We start from the raw sequence: 27132 nt of genomic DNA on the forward strand, positions 1-27132 counted from the left end.
CTCCAGTGATGTGGCGGATATCGACCCAGTTACCCCCAACACACTCCTGATGGGGTGGCTAGATCCTGCATTACCCCAGACAATGTACCGGCCTGAAGAAGCGAACGGCCGACGAATGTGGAGGTACAGCCAAGTATTAGCCGACAAGTTTTGGAGCAGTTTCCTACTGCACTACCTACCGTCTCTACAGACCCGCCAGAAGTGGGTAAAGGAGAGAGACAATTTGACAGAAGGAACAGTCGTCATGATTATTGATCAATCACTGCCCAGAGCTATGTGGCCGGCCGGCCGCGTAAGCAAAGTGATCACCGGTGCCGACGGCAAGGTCCGAGCAGCTGAAGTGCTCGTCCAGGGTCGCACTTACACCCGTCCCGTGGCGAGGCTCATCGAACTGCCTCGACTCCCAGACACAATCGATGATGACCATGACCCTACAACCCTATGACTTTGTGAAGTTGACTGACCCCTACAGCAAACCCTTATGTGTAAATAGACAACGCGATTAATCTGTCTCTGTTTAACTGATTAGGTCTGGGACCTATTCAGGGGGTGGCTGTTGTGAAGGGCCAGATTAAACCGAATATATATATTTATTTATATATATATATTTAATTGTATTTGTATATTCTCTAATATTCCCTGATATCCCTTGTATATTCCTTGTACAATATGCATTGAATATCCATTCTAGCCTACTGAACATCCCATAATAGTCTCCATTCTACTATTGGTCGAGACCTTGGTGCCAGGCTGCCATACCCCTCAGACCCAGTTCAAACGTACCGCTCCACATGTACGAACAAGTCCTAGTTCCGCGTAGGAATCTGGCTACCGCACCACTAATGGGACTATTTGTTCATAGTGCGTATATATACTGCGCTACTAAAGTAGGACTTTCTTTTCAGTCCAGTTTCTTACCCTCCAATAGAGTCACAGACGTAAAGCCTCCCCGCGACGCCACGTGTGGGAGTAAGGCCAAGTTCGCCTACCATCGGTATTGAGACATCGTGTATATTAATATTTGAATAGTCATATTTGGCACTATATCGTCGAGTTGGACGTAGTCTATTAAGCTAATAATAGTCTGTTAATATATAGTGCTTCGTGCGGTGAGAATACTACCGTAGTCAGTACCCCATCGTTTCGGGCAGAGAACTGGCTGCTTACCCAGGGTGGTTGACCCATGTGAAGCTGCACCCGAGGAGCCCCAGAGCCGACAAGCGAGTGGACCTGTATACCGGATTATTCTACCGACGACAGCCCGCCTTCCCAGGCACGGATTATGCTTTGTATACTTTGATTATTCCATGGATAAAGACCCCCGACACTGCCGTGTGTTGGAAACCCCCCCCCTGGAGAGGACGCAAGGTGAGGAGACGCTCTGCAAGACGAGGTCGCTTCACGTCTCTCCCCCGTGGACCGGAGAGAGCCGGCCCACAAAGAGTCCACCTGCTTTCATCTGTGGTCCAAGGATCGCCGGCGCATTGAACGGCACTACAGTGGGTTCACCTGGGATACCCTTGGCCGGACGAGGCAGCCGGATTCTACCCCCCCCCCCCCTCCTACTCCTGTTGTCTTACAAGCGACCGGATTAACCCCCCCTTAGTGTATCTAGTATATAATCATTAAAGTATCATTGCTGTTATTCCTTAACTATTCCAGGTCGTATATTTACCACCTGCGCCATCAGAGATTGGACATTCTCTATTGATATACCGACGAATACTCTTTGCCATAAAAGTGCATACTATTTCAATTCATAAATGTAATTAAGTGATTACGTGCTTGCTCTACACACCATTGCTGTGTAGTAATAAACGCATACTTCGACTTCGTACATTTGTGTTGGATCCGTTTCATCTACGTGAGAGTGTTTATGATAATATATTTATGCCGTGTACTGGGTGGCCGAATATTAAGTACAAAGGTAGTGGTAGTAAGTATCATATCTAGTAATACAGTCAGGGAATTGTACCCCTCAGTTACACTTAGCAAATACATATGTAAAAGAGTTAACACTAACAAAAACATGTGAAAGGGATAAACCTTAAAGGGACACATGTAAAGTATTAACACTTAGCAAATACATATGTAAAAGAGTTAACACCAATAAAAACATGTGAAAAGGGATAAGCCTTAGAGGGGCACATGTAAATTATTAACACTTAGAGAATACATATGTAAAAGGAGATGAACCTTTAAAGGAACATGAAAAGATAAACCTTTTTAAAAACACAAGCTAAAACGCACCACACAACATGAACAGAGAACACAACAAAGCATTAAAGGAATCCAGCAAACCTAGACTCGAATGCCACAGAGAGTCCAGGATCTGACGCAGTAGCGTCTCTCAGCTCAGCAGCAGTAGCATCTGGATCTGGAACGCGGACATTGAAACAGAGCAAGGATAGTGTTTTCGCGACCCAAAACAAATCCCTGCTGTTTTATTCCGCAACGGGTCAAATGCATATAACATGCTTTGCAATCCTTGCCATTCCTTTATGACCACGTCGTGTTTAAGACCAGAATTAATGTCCCGTTAGCATAAGCTAACAACAAGCTAAAGCCCTGTTCAGAGCGACAGAGAACAGCAGAGTGGGTAGCGACTGGGAAGGAGGGGGGGGGGGGGGGGCATTCTCCCTCTGTGTGTGTGCGTTTGAAAAGATATGATGAAGTCAGACGACTATATTATATTGATAGTAAATGTACTGAGGGTGGACAGACAGATGATGTTGATATTTAAACATAAAAAATACAATACATAATAAATGTATCCATGATCATCATGCAACATAAAACAATTGCAGGAACGGTTTGGGAGAGGAAGGTGTTTTAGGTTGCGTGTTCCAAAAAACTTACTCAAAGTTTAAAGCTCAATATTTCAAAACGTTGCACTTTATAGTGAACAGGAGGTCTATTTGTATTATTTTTGGGGCGCGGCCTGAAAAGTTTGGGAACCCCTGCTCTAGAGTTTTATTAGACGCATCCTTGGCCCCGAATGTGTTAAAGGAGCAGACCCTAATCTTATAACACTACCCCCACTCTGGATGGCAATTAACTAAATATAATAATAACATTCCAGCACCCCTACTATGACTACACACAAAATATCCTAAACAGATTACATAGACTTTTTTTCTTCTTTTGAACACCCCTTGACAGGGGAGGAAATTAGGCCACTTTACTCGCCAAATGCGAGTATTTTTTACGTTTGGCGAGTGATTCATGAAGAGCACTCGCCAGTCTGGCGAGTACTAGTAATTACAAAACAAAACAAAAAAATCATTCTGCAATCTGCTGATTCGCTCACTGGCACAAGCCGAACTCTGACTCCCCCCTTGATTCTTCCCATTTGCGCCTCATAATAATCCGACCATAACCAATGAACATCATCGTTGTACAGATGCGCTCTAAGCTCCTCCAATGAACACTCGTTTTCTAGAAGATGTCGCGCATCTAGGGGAAGTGGACAGACCACTGCGTGCAGACCTACAAACTCCTGTCACCGGCTTGACAACGTAGACACACTTAGACAAAAACACATTGTGGATGAAAATAATTGCATGTAGAGTCGTCGCTTTCGGATATCAGTGCGGTCTGACATGGGGACGAACAACAGCACACAACGTTCTCCTTCGAGTCGGATGAGAATGACAAGTGGACGTGAGGCTAACCAGCATTAGCCGGCTAGCTACCTAGCATCAAGCTACCATAACGCGCATTCAACATAGTGGACTATACTGAGCGGCTTTGCTTAAATGCAGCCGAGTGACATTTTATTATTACCGGGTTTCCCCCCATATCACCACTCGCCCATATGCCCTTCACAACGGTGTTGTCATACTTGGCATTCAGAATACACCTGCTGAACCCCTAGCGTTGTCATGAGATTCGGTTCCAATGTATTGTCATCATACAGCACAAGTACAGTACAACCAGAATACGTTTGGTATCCAACCAGAGTGCAAATGTAACAAGTCAAGTTCAAGTTGTTTTATTTAGCTATTACATTACAGTGAAATGCTTGGTTCTTTCACTGCCCAGCCCAGTCCAACCTAGACCAGCCCAACCCAGGCCAACCCAACCCAGTCCAACCTAGACCAGCCCAACCCAACCCAGTCCAACCTAGACCAGCCCAACCCAGTCCAACCTAGACCAGCCCAACCCAGTCCAACCTAGACCAACCCAGTCCAACCTAGACCAGCCCAACCCAGTCCAACCTAGACCAGCCCAACCCAGTCCAACCTAGACCAGCCCAGTCCAGCCCAGCATCTTTCACTGCCTAGTTCAGCCCAACCCAGTCCAGCCCAGCATCTTTCACTGCCTAGTTCAGCCCAACCCAGTCCAGCCCAGCATCTTTCACTGCCTAGTTCAGCCCAACCCAGTCCAGCCCAGCATCTTTCACTGCCTAGTTCAGCCCAACCCAGTCCAGAATAGTTCCCTCTTTCATGTTAATATGTGATATCCTAATATTTTGAAGAGTAGAGACAGTGTGATTAATACATGTTGTATGCTAATATTGTGGAGAGTAGAGACACTTATTCATGTTTTATGCTAATAAATATTTTAAAGAGTAGAGACACGGTGTGATTATTATTACTATGATTGAAAATCAATTTAGACGAAGACATACAAAGAAGTAATTATCACAATTAGCGATTAATTTTTGGCTGGTAAAAAAATCAGTTTGGCTGGTAAAAAAAATCATCTACTCGCCAGTTGGCTGGTAAGCCAAAAAGTTAGTTTCCTCCCCTGCCCCTTGAGTCTCTGGAGTCCTTTAGGGTCAGAATGTCCAAGAACATCTCCCCTTGACGGAGTAACAGTCCATAAGAAACAGTCCATAGGAAACAGTCTATTATAATCCTTATGATAGTTGTTTCCCTTGAGAACAGAGTGTAATGGTGGAGGGTAGTGCAGTGTTAGGAGTTTAAACAGTCCACCTCCTTTCAGTGCTTCTGAGGTTCCAACACACTCTGAAAAATAAGCATGAAACACACCTACAACGCAATGAATACAGCCCCAATATAACCACAGCTCTAACTTAATATTAAAGGCACCCTCCCAGTATCCTCTCTAGCTTCTAACTGAGTAAAACACCTGCTTCACCTGTTAACCCCAAAATAAACGTATGGTCTCACTTTTCTCACCGTAAACAAGATCACAACCAAAAGTAAACTTGCTCATGATGCCACAGTCCCTCAAGTTTTTTTTCTTTAACAAAACAATACAAAGTCTTTCAAACAACAAAAACTCCTTTCAACAATTATTTTTAACAGGAGTAATATAACCTTTATTTTTAGTAAGTCACCCACTCTCCATACAGGGCCGCCGCTAGGGGTGTGCGAGCAATGCGGTCGCACTGGGCCTCGCGAGAAGGGGGGACTCGCGAGAAATAAAAAAAAAATAAAAAAAATATTATTTATTTAAAAAAAAGAAATTTATATTCAAATTAAAATAAATATAATGTTAACAATAGCTTTCCACTTTCTTCTTTTCATGTCAACGTTCACACGCACAATATACGCTTACCTAGGATTTGACTTGATTCAATAACAAAGCAGTCGGGACAATGGCAAGCCGAAAACGGTCGAAAGTGTGGATTTTTTTTTCACAACTGAGGTAGGTAGATTACATTTTTAGAGACTAAAGTACCGAAAAAAGGTACCGTTGGGTACCGGTATCGATTCACAGGTACCGGTACCGTATCGGTTAAAATGTGAACAGTACCCATCCCTACTCACAGGTGTGTAGAGTAAGGTGGATGACTGAGTCAGAGTGGTGCTAAATCTTTTTTAACACAATGTCGACGAGAGAACGCGATAAAGGGTGGAAATTTGGCTCCGGGAATTTACAACGAAAGAAGGCAAAGAAAAAAGAAGTGTTCAATAACTCGATGAGAGGTTTGTTGGATACATTTATCACAAAAAACAGCGACCCGACCGAAGCAGCCACAGCCACAGAAGGGCCTCGCGGGGGGAAGAAGCTAGCAAGCGAAGCTAGCAGCACCAGGGCTGTCCAGCCCCATGGAATACTTAGTTATTGCGACGCTGAATTCAGTACGCAGTAAAGGAATATAGCATCAGCCAATGGACATATCGATCTACCAGATGGCGATCAATAACTGGGACATCCTTTTTGGAATCAACGTTATACCGGACGGGCACCGCCAGGACGGACATTTCCATATGGAACGCATAGATATTGATTCAACGTCAAGGTGAGACCGAGGCGGAGGGACATACACACATCAGGAGGACGTGGACAGTCAACTCAAGGAAAGTGCAATTTGTGCAATTTAAACGCTAATGTTTTCTGAGTGGAATCGCCGTATTCTACAGTGCTAGGAATCGCTAGTGGGAGCTAACTGGCTAAGTGGCTCTGCTGCTAGCCACCCGAGTGCTAACACACTTCTAGCGGCGCTAGCCAACCAAGTGCGTCTGCATATTTCTCTCATGATGAATTGAAAATAGGGGATCCTGATGTAAACAAGACGAAAGTATTTCTCTGGTCTGCATCCCCTTAACACTTTGAGTGCCGACGACGTGTATTGTCGTCTTATCATGCCCCCCGTTGAGTGCCGACGACGTGATTTGTCGTTTGATTTTTTTATTAGCGATCTGAATTCATATTTCATCAACCGAGTCTCCCGTTGGTACAGCAGACCCTCTAGGAGCTCAGATGGGAAAATACCGCCCCCTATCGTCTATCCCTGTGTAACTGCAGGCCATTCGATTATACTGCTGGATCTGTGGAGGTGGAACTGGCTCCACTGTGCTTGCAAGCCGTCTGATGAACATGGAAGTGATCGCGAGTTGGAAATCAGCGTGGAATATATATTTACAGCAGCGAATAATCAATCAATAAACGCGATCGATATTTGGAATGGCGATCAGGAATTGGAATAATCTTTTTGATACAGAAGGCTAACGTTATGATACAGAAGGCTGATGTTATGATACAGAAGGCTAACGTTATGATGCAAAAAGCTAACGTTATGATACAGAAAGCTAACGTTATGATGCAGAAGGCTAATGTTATGATACAGAAGGCTAACGTTATGATACAGAAGGCTAACGTTATGATACAGAAAGCTAACAAGGTATCAGGTGAGACTAGTCATTTAACACTTCGAATGCCAGCCACGACATAACACGTGTTAACAGCCCGCCCCCTGAATGCCCACCACGACAATTAGCGTGATTTTTTTTTTATTAGCGATCTGAATTCATATTTCATCAACCGAGTCTACCGTTGGGAAACCAGCCTCATCAGGAGCTCAGATGTGAAAAAAGCGCCCCCTATCGTCTCCCAGATGGTAATGCACCCTTTTGGAATGGACTCAATGAAAATGGATGAGAAAAAAAAATCCGGAATCCACATTTTACTTCTCACGCATGTAACCGGATATGATCCCAGTCATTGTGGAGCCTCAGAACAGCGTGTAATATGTCTTTACAGTATGTAGCGCTGGATCAATAAAAGGATAGATTTTTGGAATGGCGATCAGGAATTGGAATAATCTTTTTGGATACCATCTGATCTCAGGTAAGGAATCTATTTTACCAGTCTCAGACCTGTTTTCACGGAGATATAAGCTTTTCCCCTATGTTTGATATGGCTGTTTGGCTGTGCGAGCGACCAGGAAATATATCAGAGCAGATATCAGATCGCCTATATAGCGTGCATACGTACACATATACAATCGATAATCTAGCGTTTATTTGAAAATGATTCATAAATAGGCCGAAAAATGAGAACGTTTGTGTATTCTAGAATATTCCGTTTATTATGGAATATTTTTATTTCCCTTGAAAACGAGGGCTTTAAGATGCTATAAAACGAAAATGAACCGATAAAAAAAACAATCCGCTTCGACAATGTTGACTGGAAAATGAGTCATTGATAAGCGACGGGCAGATTAGACACATAGCCATAATTTAAAACATAGATTAGGCGATATTAACGCTAACTGTGCAGCTTTCTATTGTGGTGGTGGAGTTTAGGTGCACTTTAGTTCTGTGTGTGTAAATAAGTAATGTTATTTTGTGTTGTTTTTTATTCTGTGCGTTTATGTGAATGTTGAGCTATGATTATAGTTATGTTTTCATTTCGGATGTATGGAGGCACTGTATGCTTGGTTAAAGTTGTGAATGGAGATGTATTTATAATTCACATGTGATCCAGGGACGTAGTGGGGAGTGGGCTGTAATTGGTCGAGATACGTCACGTGGTGTCAGTGAAAGTAGTAAACAGGAAGTTGCAGGGAATTTGACAGCAGAGAAGGGAGACGAGTGGGAACTGGTGAGTGGATGCGTGTAAGCGATTTGTTTTAAGAATGATAGTAGTGTTGTGGTAGTTATTGATTGAATGTGTGTTTTGTTTCAAGGTTTGTAACCTGTTGGAGAAAGAATTAAAACCTTTTTACAACTGAGTGGCATCCTGTCCGTCCCTTCACCCCAGCTGCGGGAGTAAAGCGGCACACTAACATTGAAGTGGATGCTGGGCATTCAAGCACTAAATCATGCGCCCCCTGCTGGGCACTGAACGTGTTAATAAGCTAATGTTATGATACAGAAGGCTAACGTTATGATACAGAAGGCTAACGTTATGATACAGAAAGCTAACAAGGTATACTCTCTTTTTAGAAACTCTGTCTATTAATCAGAGTTTCCAACGCCAGGGTCAGGCGTTGTACTCTTAAACAGTACTGTATATTTGTAGATCTGGTATGTCATAAATGTCTGGATGTAACAGTACTGTGTTACCTTTTTCTGTATTAACTCGAACCTTAGTAAGAGTACAGGAGAGTGTTCTCTTCACTCTAGGGCCGAAGTGCTCATATACAGTAACTGTTGACAGAATCCGGCTATAGGGCGACAATAATGTGGTCAAGAGGCATGGTTTTTATCTTTAGCCTTTAACTGGCATGGTTTATTCATTCACATGGTATGAGCAGCAGTTCTGTATCGTATGGCTCTCGCTCGGCGTCACTCTCTGCACTGTACCTCGCACGTGCACGCGCACTGAATAAAGACCACAATGTACCTTTATATCCCAATATTCGTCTGACCACACCCCTATCAGCTTACCTACATAAGCAGGGGTGGGGCCACATACTCGCCTCCTTCTTCGCTTTCACCACAAGGAAGTGCCTTCGGTAGATCCCCACTTGACGAGGTTGTTAGTAGGAGAAAGTTGGAAAACAAGAGATACGTTGACATCATATCTTTATTTTCTCTCTCACTATATTCGAGAAAATACGGCGATATTGTCTTCGTACTGGAGTGTCTGGAAGATGATGATCATTCTACACCTCCGCCGGTTTTTTCGTATTGGGAGTTCACGCTGCTACATGCCTCCCAACTGCAGTCCTCATTGCTGCGGCTGGATGGGGTGAAACCCTCCAGCGACACAGCTGGACTGTAGGACGCACCGCTGTTGTGAGAAGCGGTGGGTTCCAGGTTTGGTGAGTAATGTTTTGCTTGCGAGCACCACTTGTCTGTTAGTGCTATGGGGGCTAGCTGACAATGTTTACGAAAACCGGCCCCAGATTAGGGTCCTTTGTTCAGCCTTTTAGGTAGGGCTGGGCGATATGACGATATTATATAAATATCGGGTACAGTTCATTAACGATACACTTTTTCAACGTATCGTGGATATCGTGATGTTTTGCCCAAGAGGATTGTGTCGTGTCAATCTGTCCACACGTTACTCGTTCATATCTCAGCCTGTGCTGAGATATGCCCATTCCGCGGTCTGTTAATAAAGTTTTCAATCAGACAGATGTATGGAAAGGCTTTTATTATAACATTCGTTGTAGTAAAATCATTATGCCTCATTTAGTCATCCTGTGAAGCACTGGTCTCCTACTCGACGGCCGCGGGGAGCTAACGTTAGTAGCTTTGTTGATGTTCAGCACACGGGACATTCAGGAAGTCAAAAACTAACAACGCTTGCCGATTGGTGCTAAGAACAGCAGGGCGGGTGCACGCGGTGTGACGTCATTGGCAGACTCGACTGTCAATCAAAATGATTATGTTTCCGTCAGAATGAATGAATGAAAACTGTATTAAAAGGTTGCAGAATGGGTACAATACAGTACAGGAGGATGAAGACCAGAAAAAGACTTTCGGCTTTTTTACATAAGGGTCCTCCATTTTCAATTCATCAAAACATTTAGAGACATACATATATACAGTAGTTTCATAAAAATGCTAAAATGCTATTTATTGATTGATTGATTTAAACTTTAACATATTGCAGAATGGGTACAGTACAGCTCAATACATACAATTGTTAAGGGGATGCAGACCAGAGAAAGACTTTAGTCTTGTTTACATCAGGGTCCCCCATTTTCAATTCATCATATTTCATATCTAAATCATATAATATCTCATATGCAATATATAATCTAATAATCTAAATCTAATATAAAAATGCTAAATGCATGGGTATTTTATTTTGTCTTTAATGTTAGCTTGCAAACTCAAATACTGTCTTGGTAAGCCTCATAATGAATTGTTTGGGGTAAAAAAGAAAAACATTGTGATGTGTATCGTGTATCGCCGAAAGGTCAGAAAATATCGTGATATCATATTTAGGCCATATCGCCCAGCCCTACTTTTAGGCGACGGCGGAGGATCTTGGTTTGAAGCCCATTATAGCAACTAGTGGGCCACGACCAGTAGAACTGGTGATCCCAGGATCTCTGGACGCGTGGGTACTTCTCTGTCACCGTATAGGCCCCGTCTTTCATATGCAAATGAGAGTATACCCTAAACGAGGAAATGTGGGCATGGATGATCGTTATCGGAAAATCCATGTTCAAGTCGGCTACAGCCCAGTTGGGACTTGTGCTGGCTCCGCCGGATGTATGGTAAAATCACTGTTGTAAAACTGTGTTAACATCTCGTTTCTCTTCTCTCTTAAAAGGTGAGGAGGGTTTCAGAACGGCGGCCTGTCTGAGTGTGGCTTGTTATATCGTTGTGTACACGTTCAGGTGATAGCTGCTTAGCTTGCGTGCTAGTTGTGGCCTACCTGTTAGCCAGTCAGCTGTTAGCTGCAGGCGCTAGCCTGTTGTGTCACTAGGCTAGGTAACGTTAGCTTGTGAAGTGGATTTCCCAAGCTATTTCGGTTCTGCTCTGCTCAGAACCGGGTTGCGTTAGTACTCTGCGTTGTGATTCAATACTTTTAAAGCTCTGGGAATCACTTCTCTTCAAACTGAGCGGTGCAGGCAGAAGGAATTAGGAGGAAGGTAGTATAACAGTTGTTTAATCAAAGTTTAAGAGTGTATACAAATTACAATAAAGAACACTATAAAAGATTCAAGGTACCAGAGCACTATGCCGCTCGCCCTATCTAAGAAATCAGATTAAAGAATGATAGTTGATAAATTGTTGATGGCTTTGTTCTCTGGCTAGTGAACAAAGAGTTGATTTTCCCTCCAAGAAGTTCCTTTGTCCTTGTTGCCTGCTGCCTTGCCCGCCTTGGTGTGGATGGGTGGTAGGTGTTGTCCTGTCGGTTGGGTTGTTCCAGAGTCCTTCCTCCCCCCAGCACACCCCATTATATCCCCAAGGCCCAGTGTCTCGGAGTTGATGACATCATCACATTCTTTCCTCCAATCCCAGGCCTACTAAGCTTGTATTTGAAAAATAGGGGTTTGGCTTAATAGCCCAACCCCCTTCACATAACTGCAAACGGAGGCTGTCCTTACACAATCAACAATATATACTGTCCTTTGTTTAATACTAACAATCTACCTTAAACATTGCATTATTTTCATTTCCTAATATCTATATTTGAATTACAATTGCCCACATAAACACAGATATATTTCTTTATCACTAAGTCTACTGACTTTCAGAAAATATCTAACAAATCTAATCATTCTGTTAGCTTAATAGAATACAAATCAAGAGGATAGAACAATCAATTAATCATATTGAACATAAATGAAAACAGAACAGGCACATTATCTAATTACCTAATTTAAGTATGACCAAACCTAATTATATTTTAACTTACTTCAATGACTTCAGAATTCAAGATTACTAGTACAATATACCAGGAAATAGTTAGCTTGTTTGGAGCTCAAATTAAGGATTTCAATAGTGATCTTCTCTGTGTGTGTGTGTGTATGTGAAAATGTGTGTGTGTGAGTGTGTGTGTGTGTGTGTGTGTGACTGTGTGTGTGTGAGTGTGTGTGTGTGTGTGACTATGTGTGTGTGTGTAATCAGACCTTTGATGGTCACATGTAGCCATCAATATTTGACCTAATCATTGTCTTTGGCAGACCAGTTGGCCCTTTGATGTCTCCTAAAAGGAGACATGCTATGTTTCTCTAGAATTTCCTGCCCTTTGTTCTTACACACCCCCTAAGGGGAAGTAAGTATTACCCCAGCTGCCACTATATGCAAATGCCCTCCTGGAGTGACCACAAGGTCTTGGTGACACAATATGAACTATAATTAAGGGCCAATTGTTTCTACACATTAGTTTGTTCATGAGATCTATGTTTGGGAATTTACCACAGTTCCCCACTTGGATAGTTTACCTATCCTTAATATGTCAAACATAGATATCAATCTCTACACACTACTATCTAGATAACACTTAAGACATTTTAAATCATATTAGGATAAAATATATATCTGATTTGCCACACTCAGATCCTAAAATTCAAATTAGCCATTTCAGTTTGTGATCGTGTGCACAGTCTTTAACAACCTGTTCTCGTACCAAGATCAATTTCCATTGGTTTCAACTGTGAGTTGTCAAATTCTGACTTGGAGCATTGAGGAGGGGGGTCCATGTTTTCTAGATTTGACCCTGCCTCCTCTTTATTGCTCAGAGCTGGCGCAGTATCACGACTGCTGGGTGCAACTCCCCATTCTGGGAGGTGGAATTTAGAAAGCAAATCGCCTTTCTCATCACACTCCATCTTCTGTCGAGCACATCTTGACTCGTGTTGACCTCTATTAGGGGGTAGGACCCCCTGCTGTATCTTCTATTGCTGTCACAGCGGTGGGGAGGTCGTCGCTGGCTGCTCGACCCTTTCGCTGGTTGACCCCCTGGTCAATGGTTGAGGCCTTGCTTCTGTTGACAGCCGGAGTTGTTGCTGAGGTCTAGCCGCCTGTCTCCTCGTTGGTTGTCTGTCGTTTCCCTCTGAAGCCTCAAGACTCGGTCACTGCGTTGGCCAAGACTCTCCCGGCCCGAGAGGTAGGCGTCTCCTGGTTCTCCGCAGTGTTGTGGCTCCCCATGGAGCCGCTGGGTAGACACTAGCCAGTGTCCTGGATCAACAGTACCGATGGCTGTTGTCTCCCCAATCTCCCATCCGTATCCTGCAGTGAATATATATCGCTTCGGGGGACAGTGCAGGTCACTTCTACCACAACAATTGATTGAGAATCCATAATTTCCATAATTTTCCTCCCTCAGACTCTCTTTACTGGTCTGAGCTTTGACAACTTTCTTTTCCAAATCATTTATCTATATATTTCATGGCTTCTAGATCATAAAATTTCAAAATTCTGAAAAATTCACATGGCTCTCATTATATTATGCTGTCAAAACAGTATACTCCTCCACCTCTCGATGTGGAATACACATTGAAACATCGTTACCGTCGTCCTTTGAACAGCCGCACCCGGACCGGACAGTCAGCACCGACACATCCACTCTCCCAGTAACCTGTGTGTATGGCAACAAATCACAGTCCGCCTTAAACACACATCTTCCACACCACAAGCCAATTATCAATTGCACACGTTCACACCCTACACAAGACTAATTTGGCCAATAGCGACCAAACCTATTGAGCTTCATTAATGTACAGAGAATCATGCTTCCCAACACTTTCACCAATCACGACACACCCCCAGCCCCTAAAACTGGGTATTCAATCGGCGGAGAACAAAAATCCATAACTAGCTCATGTTCCTTCACTTTGTTCCCAGTCCATTTTACAGACATATACTACCCCGTCCTGATGTGTCGAGATCACTCCCAGCTTGCCAGGTACCCTAAGAAAAAATATACAGAAAGAAAGAAAACAGAAAACCAAACACACAAAGAAAACGCTGCCAAACCAATAAATGAAAAAATAAACCAAACTCGTGAGCTTTTTCTTTTTTCTTCTGAGCTCATCTTTAACTAAGAAACAAAAAAGGGAAATCAAATGAATAAACAAAATGTACGCTCCCGGCCTAAGTCAGGAATTGCTCGTAACACACTAGAAAAGAGAAGTAAAAATAAAAGTAAATAAACACCTATCCTATTGCTCATAACTGTTAATACGCTTCTATCAATACTATAAAATACTAGAAACAACCATGAGTCTTTTTAATTTCTTAATCATGCAGTCCACCCTTTGATCAATCTGAATGTTGACCAAGCATGGATAATTTACTGATCACTAGCTGCCTCAGTGTCACATCATCACACTGTCTAATATTGATTAACTGTTTAACATAATTTGATCCTCTTGTTAGTCTGATTAGTTCATGCATTTGTCAGTCACTCATACATCCGTTTTTAGTAACTTTCATTCATAATCTAATCACCTAACACCTCTATTTATTTTCTATTCTATTTTTATTCTAATCTAATTAGGAGCATATTTTATCATTCAATATATCCCACCTCTACCCTAGTCAGTTGCATATATTTTTATTCTGCCGGTGGCCTCTGCAGACATGACCTTTGAAAATGACCGTTCACTCCACAGATCCAACAACACTGGCGGTCTCCCCCGGGTTGTGGGACCCGGTGGGTCAGTCGCCTGTGACCGGATGACCCTGGGGTCATCGGGCCCAGAACATGTCCTGGTGGTATGCCATCATCGCCATGGTTCCCTGGAGCCTGTTCGGAGGAGAAAGCCACGTACCTATTTGGTCCAGTCACAGTTCCTTGAGAGGGGCCCGTGGTTGGGAGGGGCCCGCCACCTGTTTCTGTACAAACACGCCCTGTTGTGGATAGATGGTCCCGCTCTGCACAGTCCCGAGAAATGTGTCCGAGGGTCCCACACGTCCAACACTGCACCCGCCGCACACGGTAGCCATTCGGATTCCTGCCTCTGCCTCCACCTTTTCCTCGTGGTTGCCACCTCGTGGGTGGTCCTATTGGGGTTTGTTGTTGTTCCGGCACGGGACCCCCTTGTGGCCCCAACTGGGCCCGTCTCTGGCCATCTGGTTCTCCATTGGAACCTGTCTCCCCTCCGGGCTGTGTGGACTGGATTAGGCCTTGGAGATAGTCCACTACCTGTCTAGCCTCGGCTAGCTGTTGTTCGAGAGGGAGGCACGTCTTTAACTGGCAGTCATCTGCAACGGACACTTCAGCGTGGATTGACTCGGGTAATACAGCTGTCTCTGGGTCGCTTGCTGCAACGACTCCCTGTGGCGGAGTAAAAGACATTATTTCCAGTCCCTCCGTCTCACTGGACACTAGAGGGGAGTCGATCACATTCCAGTCAATCAAGTTAACGTCCAATTCGGTCAATGTAATGTCTGCAGAGGTTATCGGCATTATCTTGATTTGGGTACGCATTCTATACCGGCCTCCTTTAACTACAAGGTTCTGTAATGGCCTGAATATCTTTGGCCATCTTTTCGTCACTTTTATTGTGACATCTCCAGTCGTTGAAATAGACAGATTGTCTACCCTTTCTATGGTCAGTGCATCTAACCCTCCGGTTGCTCCTATCTGTGTATTTTCCATTCTCACCTTTCTTCAAACACTCGTAACGTCACCGTTTGGAAAGCAAGATTCTCTGTATTCAAACTATTTTTACCAAACTTGAGTTAATTTCACTCACACTTCTATATTGGTGTAAACAGGAATTGATAATCTCGGTCTTGTGATACTATACCCCCTGACTGTCAACAGTCTCTTTGATTTCCCTGTTGGGGTTCGGAATTGTCAGCGCTGGCCATCCGTCCTGGAGCAGCTGTGAAGAGAGAAGCAAAAAATACACTTAATTATCAGTGACATTTCCCATTCACAATCCATCATTTGTCTTTAAGCATGGAATGTCTGGCATCTCCTATACTAAGATCACATGAGAGCATTTGTGCAATTTTCGTTTTTGATTTATCAATGACACAGCCTTAATCTTTTTCCAGTTGTCTCCATTGGAAACCCAGACTCTCAATCCTGTTGTCATGATCCTCCTTAACACAACTCCGGGGAACTTATTTTGCATCAGCCGTTTCCTTCTGTTGGTCAATCAGAAATTTGTTATTTACAGCCTATCATTTCTAAACATCCTCATTGGACATGGTAATTTAGGTGAATAATCTCACTTTTACTCTAATCGTTATTTGCAAATGACTATGTGTATGTGTAACTATATTTATTTCTGTCCGTGAAAGCCTAGTATGTATTTCGCTCATATTACATTATACATATCAGTAACATACATATTTTCCATTCACAACCTCTCACACAGTTACTATATTTCCCCCTTAACACCTAACCCCTTAGGTGTTAAAACGCGCTTCTCACGAGAACAGAAATCAATTTCCAGTGTCTTATGTCACTGAAGTCCCCGTGCATTTAGAACAGTGTCACACAACCCGTTCATAACCACCGGTGCCGACACCATCCCCACATTGAAAATCCTGCCGACCAATGACATCCCACTGGTCACCTCGTCCCGTGGCCCACGGCATCACCCCCAGTTTCGAACCTGGAACGCGAAACCCCGGGCCCCCTACTCAAGGATATTCAAAGATCATTCCACTCACAACCACTGCCACACACATACAGCACCTCTGACACCACCGTAACCAGTCACCCAAATACCCACACACAATATAATTCGACGCGCGTAGTGTGGCAGCGAGCCTCTGACGAGTGCACGCATAGCGCACCCCCGTTAATGCGCGGTGGCAGACAGCGAGACCACCCCCGCCACGACGTTTAGCAGTCCCCGTACCCCTGGCAAAACGAAAAATGTGCGCAGTGTGACAGCGAGCACCGACGAGTCGCACACAGCGCACAAAGCGTGGAGGCAGACAGTGAGCCACGACGAACTGTCTACCCACACCCCCATCGCAGGCGCAGCCGAGCAGAGTAATTATGCTCCGACCTACGGCCCACCAACATGAACTGACATGGAGCCCCCGCCTTACCAGCCGGAGCCCGTCCAAATGTAAGGAAAGAAGTACGAGCGCCTTGTCGAACAAAGCGTAGCGCCAACGCCAGCCAATACGCTGCCAGCACTAGAAATTCCCTAAAAATAACAATAAAACTGAATATGGAACAACAACATACGCATAATAAGTCCCAAACTCAACCCACCGCCTTTGAACCCTACAGTAAACAGCAATAAACAATATACCTAGCACTACACCGCGTTTGAAACCCATAAAAAAAAACCTTTATATACAGGCCCAAACTAGGAGAAAGAGAAAGCGTTTCGGGGGGGGCCGAGGGGGGGGGGGAAACATATGGAAGAGAGGCGGTGCGGGAATGAGGGGAGTGAGTGAGAGGGGGGGGGGGTAAGAGAGAGAGAGGGAGGGAGAGGGAAAGAGGGGGGGAAGTGAGAGGGAGAGAGGGGGGAGGTGAAAGGGAGAGGGAGGGAGGAGGGTGAGAGAAGGAAAGAAAGAGAGGGGGGGGGTGAAAGAGAAAGAGAGAGAGAGGGAGGGGAGGTGAGAGGGAGAGGGGCGAAAAGGGAGGGGGAGGGAGGAGAGGTGAGAGGGAAAGAAAGAGAGGGGGGGTGAAAGAGAAAGAGAGAGAGAGGGAGGGGAGGCGAGAGGGAGAGGGAGAGAGGCGAAAGGGAGAGGGAGGGAGGAGGGAGGGAGGAGAGAGAGAAGAGAGGGGGAGAGAGAGAGAGAGGGGGGAGAGATGGAAGGAGCGAAAGGTAAGAGAGGAAAAGAGAGAGGGGGAGAGAGAGAGAGAGAGAGGGAGAGAGAGAGAGAGGGGGAGAGAGAGAGGGGGAGAAAAAGAAGAAGAGGGGGAGAGAGAGAGAGAGAGAGGGGGAGAGATGGAAGGAGAGAGTGAGTATCACTAAGAAAGGTAAGAGAGGGGGAGAGAGAGGGAAGGAGGGAAGGAGAGAGAGAATAGAACGGCGAGAGAGAGGGGGGGGAGAGAGAGAGAGAGAGAGGGGGAGAGATGGAAGGAGAGAGTGAGTATCACTAAGAAAGGTAAGAGAGGGGGAGAGAGAGGGAAGGAGGGAAGGAGAGAGAGAATAGAACGGCGAGAGAGAGGGGGGGGAGAGAGAGAGAGGGGGAGAGAGCGGCGTGTGAGGGAGAAAGAAAGAGAGTGAGCGAGAGAGAGGAAGAGAGAGAGAGAGAAAGAGAGAGAGAGAGAGAATGGTGCGTGTGGGAGAAAGCAAGAGAGTGAGAGAGAGAGAGGAAGAGAGAGAGAGAGAGAGAGAAAGAGAGAGAGAGAGAGAATGGTGCGTGTGGGAGAAAGAAAGAGAGTGAGAGAGAGAGAGAGAGAGAGAGAGAAAGAGAGAGAGAGGAAGAGGAAGAGGAAGGGGAGGGGACCTTGAGGGAGCACATCATGGCGAGAGGATTTGAAAGCAACCCGCACATTTACACCAGAGGGACTGTGTAAACAAACAGGCTATAACTAATCCCAAGACAACATCGCCCCCTATCGTATTCCTAAATAAATTCCACCCTCCCCTTAACAATGGACGCTTGGTGCCCTCCCAAGATGGACGCCGGCGCCCCCTGCTAAGATGGACGCCCCCTCGCGAGACATCCCGAGAGCCCCGTCATGCCATGACGTCAGCACAGTTAGCCTAGCTTCGCTAGCCACGTCGCGGGCCGTCAGACCGCGCACCCCTACGACGTCACAACCGGCGACCATCTTAGCCGTTAGCGCGGCTAGGTAGCATTAGCTTAGCTTCACCCATGATCCCCTAAAAACGCTTCCCAACGACCCATCGCGCGGGCCGTCTCCTTGCAATGTTAATATAACACCACATTCCCCACAACAGAATCCTATTTCCCTCAAAACGCCAGTTTAGTGATCTAAATAGAAATATAAAAACATAACAGCAAAACACTAGTTTGACCCCTCTGTCGTCACCACCGGCGAGCTTAGAACGACTTCCGGGTCCCCGTCTAGATAATCCCAATCACCTTAAACATTACACATCTATTTTATCCGCCACGAATATGAAAACTTTTAAGTGCCTTACACATCCCCGTAATCCCAAGACACTATCGATCGACCTTATACATTTGAACCTATGTTTATTTGTCCTGCCGTATCCCCCGGCGCCTCAGAGGCTAATACAACAGCTAACTGCTGCTGCGTTCCACGGGCCCCGGAAAACCGGCGTTACCATTACATTTCCCCACGGCCAACCGGTGACTTAAATTACATAATAATACAACTATACTCTCACACGTCCCACCAATCACTCCTAACCATAGCCATTCGCCAACTAACCATAGCCATTCGCCAACCATACATTCATACACGCTTCCTAACACAAATAAAAAATACAAAATCAGCATTTACGCACATTACCGTCTCTCGAACGCCGCACAGCAGCGCGACCGGTAAACACTAGACTAAACGAAATCGCACACACTTCCATACTGCATGTTTAAGCTTACCATATCGTTTCCTATAGCTTTTTAATCGACCCTTCATTAAGTACTATTTTTTGTTACAGCCTAACGCAGTCTAATTTTAACACGCCCGCCGTGCCCAAGGTTAAACTAGACCTATATGTGCTCAATCTCTACTTTAGAAAATACGACGCACGGTGTGCTTAAGCCCTTACTTTAAGACATACGACGCACACTTGTTTACCTTGGTTTTTACCTTGAGCACAAATCTAGACATGTTTCCTACTTAGCTTTCTTTCTTGAATGTTCCGACTGGCAGCGGCGCTCCGTTTATTGTGCTAAAATTTTACTCTAAAATGTACCACGCACGGTGTGCTTAAATTCTGCTACAGAATATACTACGCACGCTGTTTACAGAGCCGCCCTCCCCAGCCAGAACATTCAATTCAATTTTCCTTTACATCATGCTTACATGAGGTTAAATTCTTAGCAACCCCCTCCATGGTTCGAATAGAGCACCCAAACATCATCACACTCACCTCTTAGCAACCTCCTAGTCACTTGAAGACGATCGATCGATCAGTTGATTCCCTCGTTGACCGGCGTGAAAAAAGTGAGAAGAAAAAAAAAAAAAAATTCTTTTGTTGCGGTGATAAAACGAGCGCTCTGATTCTAAAGTACGGCACCAAAATGAAGTGGATTTCCCAAGCTATTTCGGTTCTGCTCTGCTCAGAACCGGGTTGCGTTAGTACTCTGCGTTGTGATTCAATACTTTTAAAGCTCTGGGAATCACTTCTCTTCAAACTGAGCGGTGCAGGCAGAAGGAATTAGGAGGAAGGTAGTATAACAGTTGTTTAATCAAAGTTTAAGAGTGTATACAAATTACAATAAAGAACACTATAAAAGATTCAAGGTACCAGAGCACTATGCCGCTCGCCCTATCTAAGAAATCAGATTAAAGAATGATAGTTGATAAATTGTTGATGGCTTTGTTCTCTGGCTAGTGAACAAAGAGTTGATTTTCCCTCCAAGAAGTTCCTTTGTCCTTGTTGCCTGCTGCCTTGCCCGCCTTGGTGTGGATGGGTGGTAGGTGTTGTCCTGTCGGTTGGGTTGTTCCAGAGTCCTTCCTCCCCCCAGCACACCCCATTATATCCCCAAGGCCCAGTGTCTCGGAGTTGATGACATCATCACATTCTTTCCTCCAATCCCAGGCCTACTAAGCTTGTATTTGAAAAATAGGGGTTTGGCTTAATAGCCCAACCCCCTTCACATAACTGCAAACGGAGGCTGTCCTTACACAATCAACAATATATACTGTCCTTTGTTTAATACTAACAATCTACCTTAAACATTGCATTATTTTCATTTCCTAATATCTATATTTGAATTACAATTGCCCACATAAACACAGATATATTTCTTTATCACTAAGTCTACTGACTTTCAGAAAATATCTAACAAATCTAATCATTCTGTTAGCTTAATAGAATACAAATCAAGAGGATAGAACAATCAATTAATCATATTGAACATAAATGAAAACAGAACAGGCACATTATCTAATTACCTAATTTAAGTATGACCAAACCTAATTATATTTTAACTAGGGCTGTCAGTTTATCGCGTTAATTAGATTAATTAATTACACAGCAAATTATCGCGTTATGAAAATTAACTCAAAATTAATTACAAAAAAAAAGTTTTTTTTTTTTTTTTTTTTTTTTATAATTTTTTTTTGTATCTCATTCATTCTATAAGAATGTAGAATACACATTTACAGACTCTCTCTTTTTCTTTTTTTATATGGTCCATTTGCATGTTCTTGGTATCTGATTATAGGGACATCTATGAATCTCAGGGAATGTATTCCCAGTGTCAGAAATACTGTGGGCTAGATCCACAAAGAATGGATTGCACGGTGCAAGTTGCACCCTTACTTACAATTCATTATGAATTAAAATGGGGGACCCTGATGTAAACAAGACGAAAGTCTTTCTCTGGTCTGCATCCCCTTAACAATTGTGTGCCGTACTGTATTGTACCCATTCTGCAATCTGTTAATAACATTTTCATTCAATCAATCAATCTGCGCGGTGATTGATTGAATGAAAATTTTATTTTGAGTAAATTGTAATGAACCAAATGAGAATATCAATACATTTTTTTTATCTTTGACTTTGAATAACACCATGCTCAAATTGACCAGAGCTGAAACATCTAAGCAAATTAATAGATGGAAGATGATTAAACAGAAGGTTTTGTAGATACAGTACTGAATTCTGCCATCCGGACACATGCAATTTGAAATATGATTATAGAATATAGAATATCAGGCATAAAATGGTTATGCGATTAAAATGCGATTAATTAGATTAATTAATTACAAATCCTGTAATTAATTAGATTAATTTTTTTAATCGCCTGACAGCACAAATTTTAACTTACTTCAATGACTTCAGAATTCAAGACTACTAGTACAATATACCAGGAAATAGTTAGCTTGTTTGGAGCTCAAATTAAGGATTTCAATAGTGATCTTCTCTGTGTGTGTGTGTGTGTATGTGAAAATGTGTGTGTGCGAGTGTGTGTGTGTGTGTGTGTGACTGTGTGTGTGTGAGTGTGTGTGTGTGTGTGTGACTATGTGTGTGTGTGTAATCAGACCTTTGATGGTCACATGTAGCCATCAATATGTGACCTAATCATTGTCTTTGGCAGACCAGTTGGCCCTTTGATGTCTCCTAAAAGGAGACACGCTATGTTTCTCTAGAATTTCCTGCCCTTTGTTCTTACACACCCCCTAAGGGGAAGTAAATATTACCCCAGCTGCCACTATATGCAAATGCCCTCCTGGAGTGACCACTGGGTCTTGGTGACACAATATGAACTATAATTAAGGGCCAATTGTTTCTACACATTAGTTTGATCATGAGATCTATGTTTGGGAATTTACCACACTTGCTGCTATCTTTGACAGAGGATGTTAGTCGAACCTACCCTGAGGCCGGCCGGCGAGGACTGCGTCAACAAGGGGAACCGTAGCGGCGGGATGGAGCTGCCCATGTCGACAACACAGGAATGCTGTGTTACTACCGGTGCCTTGTTAGAGACTGCAGTTTCGCTTGATCTGCGCTCACGGTAGGAAGGGTCTTGACCAGACCTTGAACACTTCTTCTTTCTTTCCCTTTTGATTGATTGATTGAAAAGTTTATTAACAGATTGCAGAATGGGTACAGTACAGTACAGCTCAATACATACAATTGTTAAGGGGATGCAGACCAGAGAAAGACTTTCGTCTTGTTTACATCAGGGTCCCCCATTTTCAATTCATCATAACATATATGACATACATGACATACAGATAGACAGTACTGCTACATCTATACATTTATGACATATCAGATTTGCAAATACAGTACTGTTTGTGATACAAAAGTGTCCAGAAAAGGAGCGTATATACATTTGGCATAGAAACTGTACATTGGAGGAGGTTGGTTGGGTGGGGTGGGGTTGGGTGGGTTGGGTGAGGGCTGTACATTGGAGGTGGGGGGGGGGGGGGTTAGGAAGGGGACACACACACATTTTACACTGTACATTGGAATATTGACAAAGCCTTACTTGGTCATTTACTGTACAACTAGGTTAGGACATTTGTAGGGGCCAGTTTCGAATTGCAGTCTCACGTAGGTGTTTTTTGAGAGTGTTTTTGAAGGTGGGTAGTGATTCACATTCCTTTACAGCTTTAGGCAGGGCGTTCCACATTGATGTGGCATAATTGCTAAACGTGTTTAGTCCCTTGTTTGAGTCCCTTCTAAATGTTTTGTAAATAACGATGTTTTCCAAAACGAGTGTTGCTGCACTACATTTAGGATACGACGTGAGTTATGTGTGAATTGTCTTGTCACTGGTCTCCATGCAAATCAGGTTGTTTGTTACAGATGTGAAAATGATCTGGTTTGTTGTGTTGAGGAAACATCATGTGTGTTTATGTACCGTGTACTCACAACTAAGGGGGTTAAACTAACCTATAAAGCTATGCTTGGTGACATATGAGTAAAGGATGAATTATTTTCTCAGCCTGTAATGACAATGAACAGTGTGTTCACATATTAACAGGTTTACCTGTTTAACTGGCCGTATTAAGGGTAAAGTAGGAGGGGTGTTCTCCCCCCGGTTCCCTGGGGACTTCTTCACCCTCCTCTCAGACATGTTGTTACAATATATTGTGTCACTGTGTGGTGGGATACGATGTAACCCTTAGCTTGATTGCTGGGGTTGTGCTAGAACTGCTTGAGGAACTGTATTTTTCTAAAAGAAAAGATTGTTTGGTCACTTTTCGTGTGTGCTTAGCAAGGCCTGTGGCCGATACTAATCGAGAATTATGTATTCTCTTATTATGAAAAACGGTGTTCCTCTGTAGATTGTTTTTGCCATTTTTTGTAAGTGATTGGGTTGGGTTGGCCACAGAAGCATATGTGTAAGTCTGGTACCGGGGCTCTTAAGGGGGCCCTCTCTATTCTGTGTTTTTTCCTTAGTAAAGATCAGATAGCAGGTTAGCACATGCGCTGTGTGAAGCTGTTAGACGCTTCATGGAGCTGACTATGACTGTGTCATACTCTTTTTTGTCATTACATCGTATCATGGGTGTGGGGTCGTAAAGGGGTGAACTGGTAATCCTTTTCTCCCCTTCTTTAATGGGCAGGGGTTAAAACCTCCTGTCCTTCAAGGTTCCTGTCACGTTGCTGTTCGGCTCATTACAGGGTAAGAGGGGGGGGGGGGGGTAGTTTCCTGGTCCCACGCCCTGGAATATTGGGCGTGTGCACCGCAGAAATTCCCCCGCCATAGAGTACGTCACTGTGCGTGTCTCTGTTGGTAGGACTTCCGTGAGCTGTTCGGGTCCATATGATGGATCTGTTTCGGGGAGTGGTCAGGGCTCCTCCTCACGAAGCTCCTATTCGGGCCTTCTGTGAGTTAGGACTATTCTTCCATGTGAGGGAGCCTCCTCAGAGTGCAGAGCCTCCTCCTCAGATTGTCAAGGTGAGCAGAACTTCAAAAAGGAGTCCTGCTCTATTGTGTGTGTATTCGATTCAATTCGATTATTGAGTGTGTATGGGTTCAGTGCCTCCTCCCCGGAGAGCCCTAAAACCAAAATGTTACATGGCTCAAGGTTGCGATGTATTCTTTTCAATCTGTACAGCTCGCGTGGGAAGTCTCCCTGGGGATTTCTGTCTCCTCCCTATGGGAGGGTGGTGGGATGTAAAAATGTAAACAATTTTTACCCCCGGCTGTGTAGACTGGGATACATGCTGTTGGTGCTTCCTTCTTTTCTATTAAAAAGAGTTGGAGTTAGGAAGCATCACACCCCTCTTGTCGTTCCCCTGGGCGCCTTGGGGATTCAATGACAGGTCTAAATAGCCTGTTCATTGATGTGGTTGTGTCCCGACGCACGCATAGTGCTAGCTCGGGGTGTTCTGTTGAAGATCAGGCGAATGACTGGCACGCCTTGGTTGCTTGAGGTTAAAACAGCGTTTTTATAAAGCAACTGGGATTGAGGTTTTTCCTCTTCCGACGACCTGTGTTATTTGTCGACGGATTCTCGTTCATATCTGGGGGATGATGACGGAATGGATCTGAACATATGTAGAGGGGTCTCACGCCCTGGGGGTGGGCCACCGGGCGCGGTTCGCACGAACGTCTGGGTGGCGCCTTCTTTTCATGTTTAAGATCAACACGCATATCTGCCCCTTCTCCTGGAGTAGGCATGTCGGCATGGTTAGGGCACGGGACTGGTTCTGGTCACGCTGGTCCGGATCAGTTAAACCTGTTGTCCGCCGGGGATGCAGATCTGCTGTTCTGGTACCCTGATGGACTTGGGCTTTTTTCAGGGGGAAAAATGCCAGGTCGGTCCGGGTGTCACAGGGTTAAGCGATATGGAGACCCTGGTTGGGTACATTTTGTACTCTGCACTGTCGTAATGGCTTACGGCCATGCCAACCTGTACACGCTCGATCTCGTCAGATCTCGGCCGCTACGCAGGTTGGTCCTGGTTAGTACTTGGTTGGGAGACCGCCTGGGAATACCAAGTACGGTGTGCTTGGGGCTGGTTCTCCATTCTTTTCGCTCCTCTCTCAACCATGGCGAAGAGGGGCCTGTTGGGTTGGTCTTTGACCTCCTCTGGTGACCCTGTGCTTCCCGTATCGCCGGGCCCGGTCCGAAGTAATGTTTCGTCGACCCGTAGGCCTGGGATGACCCTTTTTTGAAAACTGAAACACTTGTACTGCGGTATAGCCAGTGTGTACCCGCAGGTGTGTTTTGGAGTTTTTTCTTGAGGGGTTATAGGAACAACCACCGCATTGGGTAACGACAAGGTGGTTGATTCCCTGGTGTCTTGGAGCAGTGTCAACTCCCGGGTTACCCGGTTGAGGGTGCCCCTGCACGTTCATGACGTCTGCCAATCATGTCAGCCTTCTCTGCCTCAACCCCTCTGAGTGGTTTTTTTTTTTTAAATGGAGGCTTGGTCATGCAACAACGCCAGCATACGCCCCTTCCGCCGGGGGGGGGCTGTTCTCAGCTAACTCCTTTGGCGCATGTCTCGTCCGCAGTGCTCCAGGCTCAGGTTACAGCCTGTTGCCTGGTTTTCCCCGGTGCGCTGTTTGCTTCCATTGGTTAACCTTTTTTGTGTGCTTACGGCCATGCTGACTGCCTGTTCTGCAGGGTCAGTGTGCCAGGCGGTGTGCTATTGGGGGGAAAGGGCCCGCTCTTGGAGGGGCCTTATCCGAATACGCTGGCGATGTGGGGGGCGGTGTCACTAAGTGACCGCCTGGTGGGGTCTTGATGCCTGGCGTCATTGACCTCTCCGGGCCCCCGTTTTCCAGGTGATCCAGTCCCTTCAGTGGGTCTGGGTCTTCCTTCGCGCTCCGCTGCTACGGCCTTGCCACAGGGTTGGGTTTGCTCTTGACCCCGTGATTCTGGGGGCAGTAACGAGGTTGTTCCCTCCGTTCGTTCCCGAGTGGCATGCGGGTTGTGCGTGTGTGTAGTTGTGGGGTCAGGCCACGGTCTGCTCACCCTGTGCGTTGAGTTGCTTGAGTGCCTCTTCGCACGGTCGGGTCCGTCGCCCGCCCGGGAACCTCCAATAGGGGGGGTGCCCTCCATTAGGGGGGGTCGGGGGCGCGGTCCTCCCTGATCTGATGGTTGTGGGGGGCCTCAGCGGGGTGTATTTGTCGGCCGATGGCTCTCGCTCGGCCTCCCTTGTGCAGAGAGTGACGCCGAGCGAGAGCCATACGATACAGAACAATATGTTATAACTTTAACCAAGTTCTGTTAGTATTGGTGACGCTCGGCGTCCGACGCCGCTGCAGCCCTTGATCTCGCCTTGTGGTGAAAGCTTGGGAAGGAGGCGAGTATGTGGCCCCACCCCTGCTTATGTAGGTAAGCTGATAGGGATGTGGTCAGACGAATATTGGGATATAAAGGTACATTGTGGTCTTTATTCAGTGCGCGTGCACGTGCGAGGTACAGTGCAGAGAGTGACGCCGAGCGTCACCAATACTAACAGAACTTGGTTATAGTTATAACCTATCGTTCTAGAGTTCTCCTCTCACTGAGA

Source organism: Notolepis coatsorum (assembly GCF_963971535.1).
Source record: "Notolepis coatsorum genome assembly, chromosome: 18".
Lineage (NCBI taxonomy): Eukaryota > Metazoa > Chordata > Actinopteri > Aulopiformes > Paralepididae > Notolepis > Notolepis coatsorum.